Consider the following 10233-nt stretch of genomic DNA (forward strand, 5'->3'; position numbering starts at 1 on the left):
TCAGTCGTGTCCAAGTCTTTGCAACCCCATGAATTGCAGCATGCCAGGCCTCCCTGTCCATCACCAACTCCCGGAGTTCACTCAAACTCACGTCCATCGAGTCAGTGATGCTATCCAGCCATCTCATCCTCTGTCGTCCCCTTCTCCTCCTGCCCCCAATCCCTCCCAGCATCACAGTCTTTTCCAATGAGTCAACTCTTTGCATGAGGTGGCCAAAGTACTGGAGTTTCAGCTTTAGCATCATTCCTGCCAAAGAAATCCCAGGGCTGATCTCCTTCAGAATGGACTGGTTGGATCTCCTTGCAGTCCAAGGGACTCTCAAGAGTCTTCTCCAACACCACAGTTCAAAAGCATCAATTCTTCAGCACTCAGCTTTCTTCACAGTCCAACTCTCACCTCCATACATGACCACTGGAAACACCATAGCCTTGACTAGACAGACCTTTGTTGGCAAAGTAATGTCTCTGCTTTCAATATGCTATCTAGGTTGGTCATTACTTTATATGCAGAGTACATCATGAGAAACGCTGGGCTGGAAGAAACACAAGCTGGAATCAAGATTGCCGGGAAAAATATCAATAACCTCAGATATGCAGATGACACCACCCTTATGGCAGAAAGTGAAGAGGAACTAAAAAGTCTCTTGATGAAAGTGAAAGAGGAGAGTGAAAAAGTGGGCTTAAAGCTCAACATTCAGAAAACGAAGATCATGGCATTTGGTCCCATCACTTCATGGGAAATAGATGGGGAAACAGTGGAAACAGTGTCAGACTTTATTTTTCTGGGCTCCAAAATCACTGCAGATGGTGACTGCAGCCATGAAATTAAAAGACGCTTAGTCCTTGGAAGAGTTTGAAATGTTAGTTCTACAATATTTTTCATGATAAAGGTCCCATATGATTCATATATTTGTTTCATATATAAAGAGGCTTTGACAGCTGCTTAAATTATCATTTGCTAAATGTAAGAGTAAAATTTTTACATTTTCCTTTGTCTATGAAAATATTTATCTTGAAGCCCCCAAAATTACCAAAACTCTCCTACCTTTAGGATCTTTCCATGCAAAAATAAAGATTTCCTAACATTTTCTTAGGAGTTTCCCTCAAGGATATTTACTAACTACATCTTGTTTAATCCATTCAGCTGCTCCTAAAGAAGTCATATTCTTTACACATAGTAACAAACAACATTACAAACACAAACTTGCAAGTTTATGTAAAATTCAAGCCAGATAAAACTTGGAAAACAACTATATGTCTTTCAGAGGATTGCCTTTCAGAAGCACTGAAAATACATATTTCAGATACCAAATAGGAGATAAATGATATGCTTTCCAAGATGGAACATAAGGTCTTAGTCTATTTTAAGAGAAAAAAAAAGATTGGAAAATATCCCAGAAATGTCATTGTGGGAGCAGGTTGAACAATCCACTAGTATAAAAAGAATTTTTCTTTTAAAAAAGCAATCACATCACTCATTTATTAAATTTAGGGAGGACAGTAAAATGAAAAGTGTTGGATTTCCTTAGGAAAAATATTCAAGTGAAACTAAGTTAGTCCTGAACTATAATTGAATATTACAGTCTGGATGGTGTTCAGAAGCATGGACCAGAAGGGACTATGGACATTCATTGAATCATTGCCTGCCTTCAGTTGAGTCCTACCACTAAATCACCTAAGATTAATAAATAGCCTGTCTCAGTTTGAATGCCTGCAGAGGAAGAAATTTTATAAATCCTTTATTTATCTCTTCAATAAGCAATGCACCAGTTGATTTCATTCAAATAAATTATTTTCTTTTGTTCTATCCAAAAATATTAAGACCCAGTAAGTGTTGATTTACAAACTGGTCCCCATAAACAGAGGGCAGAGAGAGACCAAAGAAAGAGGCAGATCACTTCAGATTGATAGGTGGTAGGTTTAATAAGCAAGGGGATTTACACAACTTGTCTTGGGCTGTTGAAAGACTAGTAAATCTCCATACTCACCCAACAGAATTTAAAAACATGTTCAGGCACATATACCATCCAGATGATCTCAACAACACATTGTTCTCTCAAGGCAACGTTCTTCAAAATGCCTCCCACATGGGAACCATGTACATTCCAAGCACAGGGGAGGCAAGTGAGGAGCCTCCAGTGGCTCTGGAGTCAAACAGCTCACAGGTCAAACAGTGGTCATGTCCTCTAAATTACCTTCTCCAAGCTATGCATGTGGCATGGGGCTAGAGCTTAGCAGTAGATCATTTGACTGCAACACTATGTACAAGAGACATTATTGTCAAAACCTCCATCCAAAACCTGAGAGATTTGGCTAAACACAAGACATTTTAGATACCTAAAATCAAAGAGCTATTCCACCGAGGTAGACACTATGCAAAACTATGAATTTTAACTGTTGGCCTGCACTACCCTTTCTCTTTCAATATCCAACCATCTATAAACCCCAAATCACAGCGTAAACATTGATGGAAACTTAAAGTGTACTGCTCAAGAATCCTTGAATACTTGCTTCATTTGCAACCTCTGAACATTTAACTTGTTGATATTTGACAGGCCAGTGATATTCACAAATCTATAATCTGTAGATGTTATTGGCATGTATTTATATCCCATTAGAAATGGCATGCATATCATTAGAGCAGAGGAAAGCATTCAAACTTCTAGGGGGCCTCCTCAACACCTTATTCAGGTAGGGGAAAATAATAGGTGGGATATAAATTACAAAATGAATAATCACAATCTGTACTTCCTAGAAGACTGAATTTTTGGAGAAAAGGATTTATGGATAGAATGGAGGAAGTAGTGGCCTTTCTACCAGCTTTTGAGTTATGCTCTTTTTTAAAATTTTTTATTTATTTTAATTGGAGGCTAATTACTTTACAATATTGTAGTGGCTTTTGCCAAACATCGACGTGAATCAGCCAGGGGCAAACATGTGTTCCCCATCCAGAGCCCCCCTCCCACCCCCCCATCCCATCCCCCAGGGTCATCCCAGTGCACCAGCCCTGAGCACCCTGTCTCATGCATAGAACCTGGACCAGCAATCCCTCTTATAAGTGGAATATTTGTCCTCTCTGTTGTGATTCCAGTATTACAAGTTCATGCATGATTGATAAGCATTTGGAGCTCCTCCACAGTTTAATAGCGGAATCCAATTCCTATGCTTATCTCCAACTCTGCCTTTTCTAATATGATTCTGGAATAAAAGGATGAGGTTCTCCAAATACAATATGTTTACCTGGCCTGGTATTCTCATTCTATCACACATTTTTAAATGATTTGTCTTCATCATGTTTTCCAGTGTCAAATGATCCATGGTCTATATTTTTCATTCAAAATCTTGCCTGAACTATTCAAAGAAAAAGTAATTGATTATCAAATGATGATACTGTTTATTAAGAAAATTTACTTACTTTACACACACACAAATAGTTTTTGTTTTTGTACTTACTTGGTCTTCTTAGGCATTCTTACTGATCCTCTTTGTTTCACCTTTCTTATATCCAGTCACCACTGCAGCAAGTTCATTATAGAATCTGACTAGCTCCACACAGTACCTCCACCCCACTCCATGTGCCTCTTTGCTCCAGTCCCAAGCTTCAGTATAGATATACTGACACATATATAACCTTACAGGTAATTCTCCATGGTGAAAATTTGGCCAATGGGAAACAGAATCCAGTGAATCAATGCTTCTCCTTTCTTCCTCCCACTCACAGAGAGTCCTGGGATACATTTTACATGGCTTCTCAGATAAAGTACTCAGGCCCCCTTTGTAGTAATCAACTCATTTTCTTGTTTCATTTTTTTTTTCCCTCTCCTAATCTCTATGTCTATTACCCAATAAAGTACTTATATAGGCTTCCCAAGTGGCTCAATGGTGAAGAATCTTCCTGCAAATTCAGGAGATGCAAGAGACATGGGTTTAATCCCTGGGTCTGGAAGATTCACTGGAGAAGAAAATGGAAATCCATTCCAGTATTCCTGCCTGGGAAATCCCATGGACCGAGAAGCCTGGTGAGCTACAGTCCATGGGGTCACAAAGAACTGGACATTTTTTAGTGACTGAGCCTGCATGCAAAGTACTTATACAAAAGTTTTCAACTTGGGTTCTGCTCTTTAGGGGAACCCAAGTAAGATAGGCAAAGATTTTCATTTTTATGCTGGTTTCCTAGTTATAAGTCAGTTGAAAAAAGAGGATAGTGCCAATAGAAAATACATTTAGAATGGTTTCCCTCAACTAAAACTCCAAATATAGACATATACATGCTTTATAAATAGATATCAGCTCAGTTCAGTTCAGTCGCTCAGTCGTATCCGACTCTTTGCGACCCTGTGAATCGCAGCATGCCAGGCCTCCCTGTCCATCACCAACTCCTGGAGTTTACCCAAACTCATGTCCATTGAGTTGGTGATGCCATCCAGCCATCTCATCCTCTGTCGTCCCCTTCTCCTCCTGCCCCCAATCCCTTCCAGCATTAGGGTCCTTTTCAATGAGTCAACTCTTCGCATGAGGTGGCATATAGATATACTCAATGTGATTTCATTACTTCTTAAAGTTATTTTGCTCCTCATAAAACTACATCTCTCTTAGAAGATAAATTCCTTTAAAAATAGCAATCTGTGTCAAAATATTCAATTAACTCACCTTTCAAGAAGCCCATTTAAAGTTTAATTGACATAACATATGTCTTTTTTTTAAGTATTCTCTCCACTCCCATTTCTGGCAATTCTTTTCTTTCCTTCTTCACTTCCCCAAGATCAGCTGTAATATTCTACTTTGGGGGCTTCCCCAGTGGCTCAGAGGTAAAGAATCTGCCTGCAATGCAAGAGCCACAGAAGACAAGGGTTCAATCCCTGGACTGGGAAGATCCCCTGAAGGAGAGCATGGCAACCCACTCCAGTATTCTTGCCTGGAGAATCCCATGGACAGAGGAGCCTGGCAGACTACAGCTCACAGGGTCACAAACAGTTGGTCAGGACTGAAGCAACCTAACACACACATACATACACACACACACACACACACACACACACACACACACATTCTATTTTTAAAAGAAACTTAAATGTTTGATAAATATTAGGAATTTGGTTACTTTTTCCCAAGTACAGTACTGATGAACAGAATAGCCACCCTTAGCCTAATTAACACTGCATAAGCAAAGTTGTGCTTTTCTCCAGTGTAATATCTTGAGAATTCAGGGAAAAATAATACCTTTCCAATAATATAGAGACTGAACTGATATAAACCAGTCTCACTATAAAAACAGGGAAAGGATTGATAAAGTATAACTCACTTTTCATACATAAAAATGAACTGTTACACACAAAAGCCAATGTATCAGGTGCCTAATGATGTAATTCCTGAATATAAGCCCTGAGGACTTCAGAGCTGGGGCTTCAAATACCAAGCAATATCAGATATGCCTTGAGCCTATATAAGGCAAAGGGCTGGAGTCAAGTTTCTTGCAAAGTAGAATGCTCTGAACTGACACAACTCCATAAAAATGAGAATGGAATGGATTCACCAAGCAACTCAGAAAGAAGCAAGGAAACAGTGTGTGCCTAGAATTCAGTGGAAATTAAAAGCATCTCATTAAATTTGAAACACTAAGGTTACATCTGTGCCTGAGTAAAGAGTCTAGATTTATACTACTCACATGGTGCTGAAATCTAAAGCCTAGAATTTAACATAAAAATTAGTGAACTCCTAAAACTTTGGCAGAAACAAACTCAACAATCTTTTATAGAAACACTGTCTATATTGAGTGTACAGGGAATTCCCACAGAAAGAATACTCATTGAAAATGAGCTTATAAGAAAAAAATTTTAAGCATAAAAAGAAATAATACACCATAACAAATCATAATTGTTGTTATTTAGTCACTAAATCTAAACATGGGATTTCCCAGGCAAGAATATTGGAGTGGGTTGCCATTTCCTACTCCAGGGGATTTTCCCAACCCAGGGATCAAACCCACATCTCTTGCATTGGCAGGGGGCCTCTTTACCACTGAGCCACAGGGAAGCCCAAATACTAATTAGACAGAACTAAAAAGAGAATTAGAAATCTAAGAAACTTGAGTCACTAAATCAGTCCAAAGATAAATTTTTAAGCTTTAAAAGAAGAAATGAAAACTTAATGAATACTGGGTGCTCTTATTCAAAAAAAAATAAAAAGAAAAATTTAAATATAACCTTTGACAGTAAAAGTTCAATAGACTAAGCAAGTGGTTAAACAGGAAGAAGATGTAAAACTGGTTAAGATGTAGGGAAAATTGGTAAACTGGAGAAGGGATCCAAGGAAGTTATACAGAATGCAGCACTAATAAAAATGAACCACAAAAGAGTTGTTAAGAGATAGGGGATAGGGAGTTAAGAATGTGAAAACTCAACATATATTGGCTACCCATTCCTGTATTCTTGCCTGAAGAATTCCATGGACAGAGGAGTCTGGCATGCTACTGTCCTTGGGGTCACAAAAGAGTCAGACATGACTTAGTGACTAAAGAACAACAGCAATAAGCAATGTGCAAAGGTCAGTCTAGTCAAGGCTATGGTTTTTCCAGGGGTCACGTATGGATGTGAGAGTTGGACTGTGAAGAAAGCTGAGCACCAAAGAATTGATGCTCTTGAATTGCAGTACTGGAGAAGACTCTTGAGAGTCCCTTGGACTGCAAGGAGATCCAACCAGTCCATCATCCTAAAGGAGACCAGTCCTGGGTGTTCATTGAAAGGACTGATGCTGAGGCTAAGACTCCAATACTTTGGCCACCTCATGCGAAGAGTTGACTCATTGGAAAAGACCCTGATGCTGGGAGGGATTGGGGGAAGGAGGAGAAGGGGACGAGAGAGGATGAGATGGCTGGATGGCATCACCGACTCTATGCATATGAGTTTGGGTGAACTCCAGGAGCTGGTGATGGACAGGGAGGCCTGGCGTGCTGCGATTCATGAGGTCGCAAAGAGTTGGACACGACTGAGCAACCGAACTGAACTGAAGCTAATTACACTGTATTGATCTTACTCAGATCCTGAAGCAAACTAACTTTGAAATACATTGTGTACAACTAGGAAAACTCAATCTTTAACTGGATAATTGATGATATTAAAGAATTGTTAACTTTTTGGATAATAATGAAATTGTCACTTTGTTTTTAAAATGAGCCTTCATCTGGGTGAGGAGAAAAAGGAAACCTCTTACACTGATAATGGGAATGCAGCTACAGTCCATGGGTTCACAAAGAGTCAGATACAACTGAGTGACCAACGTTACTACTACTAAAGAGAGAATAAAGAAAATTGAGAAGAGTTAAGAGTCAATGAGTAAAGATAGCTCTTTAATTTAAAAAAAGCAGAGGACTTACAGAGGCAAATAACAATAAATTGACACCTAAACACATCAAAGTAATATTTAAAATTATCTATGACAAAGAGAATAATATTTAAAACAAACAAAGATTAACAATTCTCAAAGAAATAACAATTAGACAAACAATAGACTTTCCATAAACAATAATAGAGGCCAAATAGAATCATTCACCCACTCCAGTACTCTTGCCTGGAAAATCCCATGGATGGAGGAGCCTGGTAGGCTGCAATCCATTGGGTCGAGAAGAGTCAGACACGACTGAGCGACTTCACTTTCACGTTTCGCTTTCATGCATTGGAGAAGGAAATGGCAACCCACTCCAGTGTTCTTGCCTGGAGAATCCCAGGGATGGGGGAGCCTGGTGGGCTGCCATCTCTGGGGTCGCACCGAGTCGGACATGACTGAAGTGACTTAGCAGCAGCAGCAGAATCATTCACTTCAAAGTGTTGGAGAAAATAGTCAATAAAAATTAGAAACCTAGCTAAAAGAGCATTCAAGAGAAAAGTAAAAATGAATACATTTTCATTTAGATCTTTAATCCATTTTGAGTTTATTTTTGTGTATGGTGTTAGAAAGTGTTCTAGCTTCATTCTTTTATAAGTGGTTGACCAGTTTTCCCAGCACCACTTGTTAAAGAGATTGTCTTTTCTCCATTGGATATTCTTGCCTCCTTTCTCAAAGATAAGATGTCCATAGGTGCTTGGATTTTTCTATGGACTTTCTATTTTGTTCCATTGATCTATGTTTCTGTCTTTATGCCAGTACCATACTGTCTTTTTGACTGTGGCTTTGTAGTAGGGCCTGAAGACAGGCAGGTTGATTCCTCCAGTTCCAATCTTCTTTCTCAAGATTGCTTTGGCTATTCATGGTTTTTTGTATTTCCATACAAATTGTGAAATTATTTGTTCTAGTCTTGTGAAAAATACCGTTGGTAGCTTGATAGGGACCGCATTGAATCTATAGATTGCTTTGGGTAGTATACTCATTTTCACTATATTGATTCTTCCGATCCATGAACATGGTATATTTCTCCATCTATTTGTGTCCTCTTTGATTTCTTTCACCAGTGTTTTATAGTTTTCTATATATAGGTCTATTGTTTCTTTAGGTAGATATATTCCTAAGTATTTTATTCTTTTTGTTGCAATGGTGAAAGGAATTGTTTCCTTAATTTCTCTTTCTGTTTTCTCATTGTTAGTGATAGGAATACAAGGGATTTCTGTGTGTTGATTTTATATCCTGCAACTTTACTATATTCATTGATTAGCTCTAGTAATTTTCTGGTGGAGACTTTAGGGTTCTCTATGTAGAGGATCATGTCATCTGCAATGTAAGACCAGAAACTATAAAACATAGGCAAAACACTCTCTGACATAAATCACAGAAAAATCCTCTGTGACCCACCTCTCAGAATATTGGAAATAAAAGCAAAAATAAACAAATGGGACCTAATTAAACTTAAAAGCTTTTGCACAACAAAGGAAACTATAAGCAAGGTGAAAAGACAGCCTTCAGAATGGGAGAAAATAATAGCAAATGAAGCAACTAACAAAGAATTAATCTCAAAAATATACAAGCAACTCCTGCAGCTCACTCCCAGAAAAATAAATGACCCAATAAAAAAATTGGCCAAAGAACTAAACAGACATTTCTCCAAAGAAGACATACAGATGTCTAACAAACACATGAAAATATGTCCAACATTACTCATTATCAGAGAAATGCAAATCAAAACCACAATGAGGTACCATTTCATGCCAGTCAGAATGGCTGCAATCCAAAAGTCTACAAGCAATAAATGCTACAGAGGGTGTGCAGAAAAAGGAACCCTCTTACACTGTTGGTGGGAATGCAAATTAGTACAGCCACTATGGAGAACAGTGTGGAGATTCCTTTAAAAACTGGAAATAGAACTGCCATATGACCCGGCAATCCCACTGCTGGGCATACACACCGAGGAAACCAGTTGAAAGAGACACATATACCCCAATGTTCATCGCAGCACTGTTCATAATAGTCAGGATATGGAAGCAATCTAGATGTCCATCAGCAGACGAATGGATAAGACAGCTGTGGTACATATGCACAATGGAATATTACTCAGCCATTAAAAAGAATACATTTGAATCAGTTCTAATGAGATGGATGAAACTGGAGCCTATTATACAGAGTGAAGTAAGCCAGAAAGAACAACACCAATACAGTATACTAACGCATATATATGGAATTTAGAAAAATGGTAACAATAACCCTGTGTACGAGACAGTGAAACAGACACAGATGTATAGAACAGTCTTTTGGACTCTGTGGGAGAGGGCGAGGGTGGGATGATTTGGGAGAATAGCATTGAAACATGTCTATTATCATATTTTAAACAAATTGCCAGTCCAGTTTCGATGCATGAGACAGGGTGCTCGGGGCTGGTGCACTGGGATGACCCAGAGGGATGGGATGGGGAGGGAGGTGGAAGGGGGTTCAGGATGGGGAACACATGTATACCTGTGGCAGATTCATGTCAATGTATGGCAAAACCAATACAATATTGTAAAGTAATTAGCCTCCAATTAAAATAAATAAATTTCTATTAAAAATAAATAAATACATTTTCAGAAGAGCAAAGAATGAGATAGCTTACTGTTCAGTGATTCCTGTTGAAAAAACATATTAAAGAACATGTGTCAGGAAGGAAGAAATTAACCACAGAAGAAAAAAGTGCATGAAGCGACAACTAGCAAACTATACTAACTAGCAAAAGTTACTTTAAAATATTTTGGTAAATCTAAATAAGCACTGAAATATAAAGACACTGAAATATAAAAATAATAATAATATCTCTTCTTGGATCTTGGGCATGCTT

The 10233-nt window shown here is 38.4% G+C and overlaps 1 long non-coding RNA gene across 1 annotated transcript; it reads right to left on the reverse strand.

Moving 5' to 3' along the window:
• Positions 1 to 1906: 1906 nt before the first annotated feature.
• Positions 1907 to 3557, reverse strand: LOC123328509. Its single transcript, XR_006543372.2, has 2 exons — positions 3240 to 3557; positions 1907 to 2257 (listed from the first exon to the last, which is right to left on the reverse strand). It is a non-coding gene; the product is annotated as an uncharacterized LOC123328509 (long non-coding RNA).
• Between the last annotated feature and the right edge of the window lie 6676 nt (positions 3558 to 10233).

This window comes from Bubalus bubalis, chromosome 2, assembly GCF_019923935.1.
Source record: "Bubalus bubalis isolate 160015118507 breed Murrah chromosome 2, NDDB_SH_1, whole genome shotgun sequence".
Taxonomy (NCBI): Eukaryota; Metazoa; Chordata; class Mammalia; order Artiodactyla; family Bovidae; genus Bubalus; species Bubalus bubalis.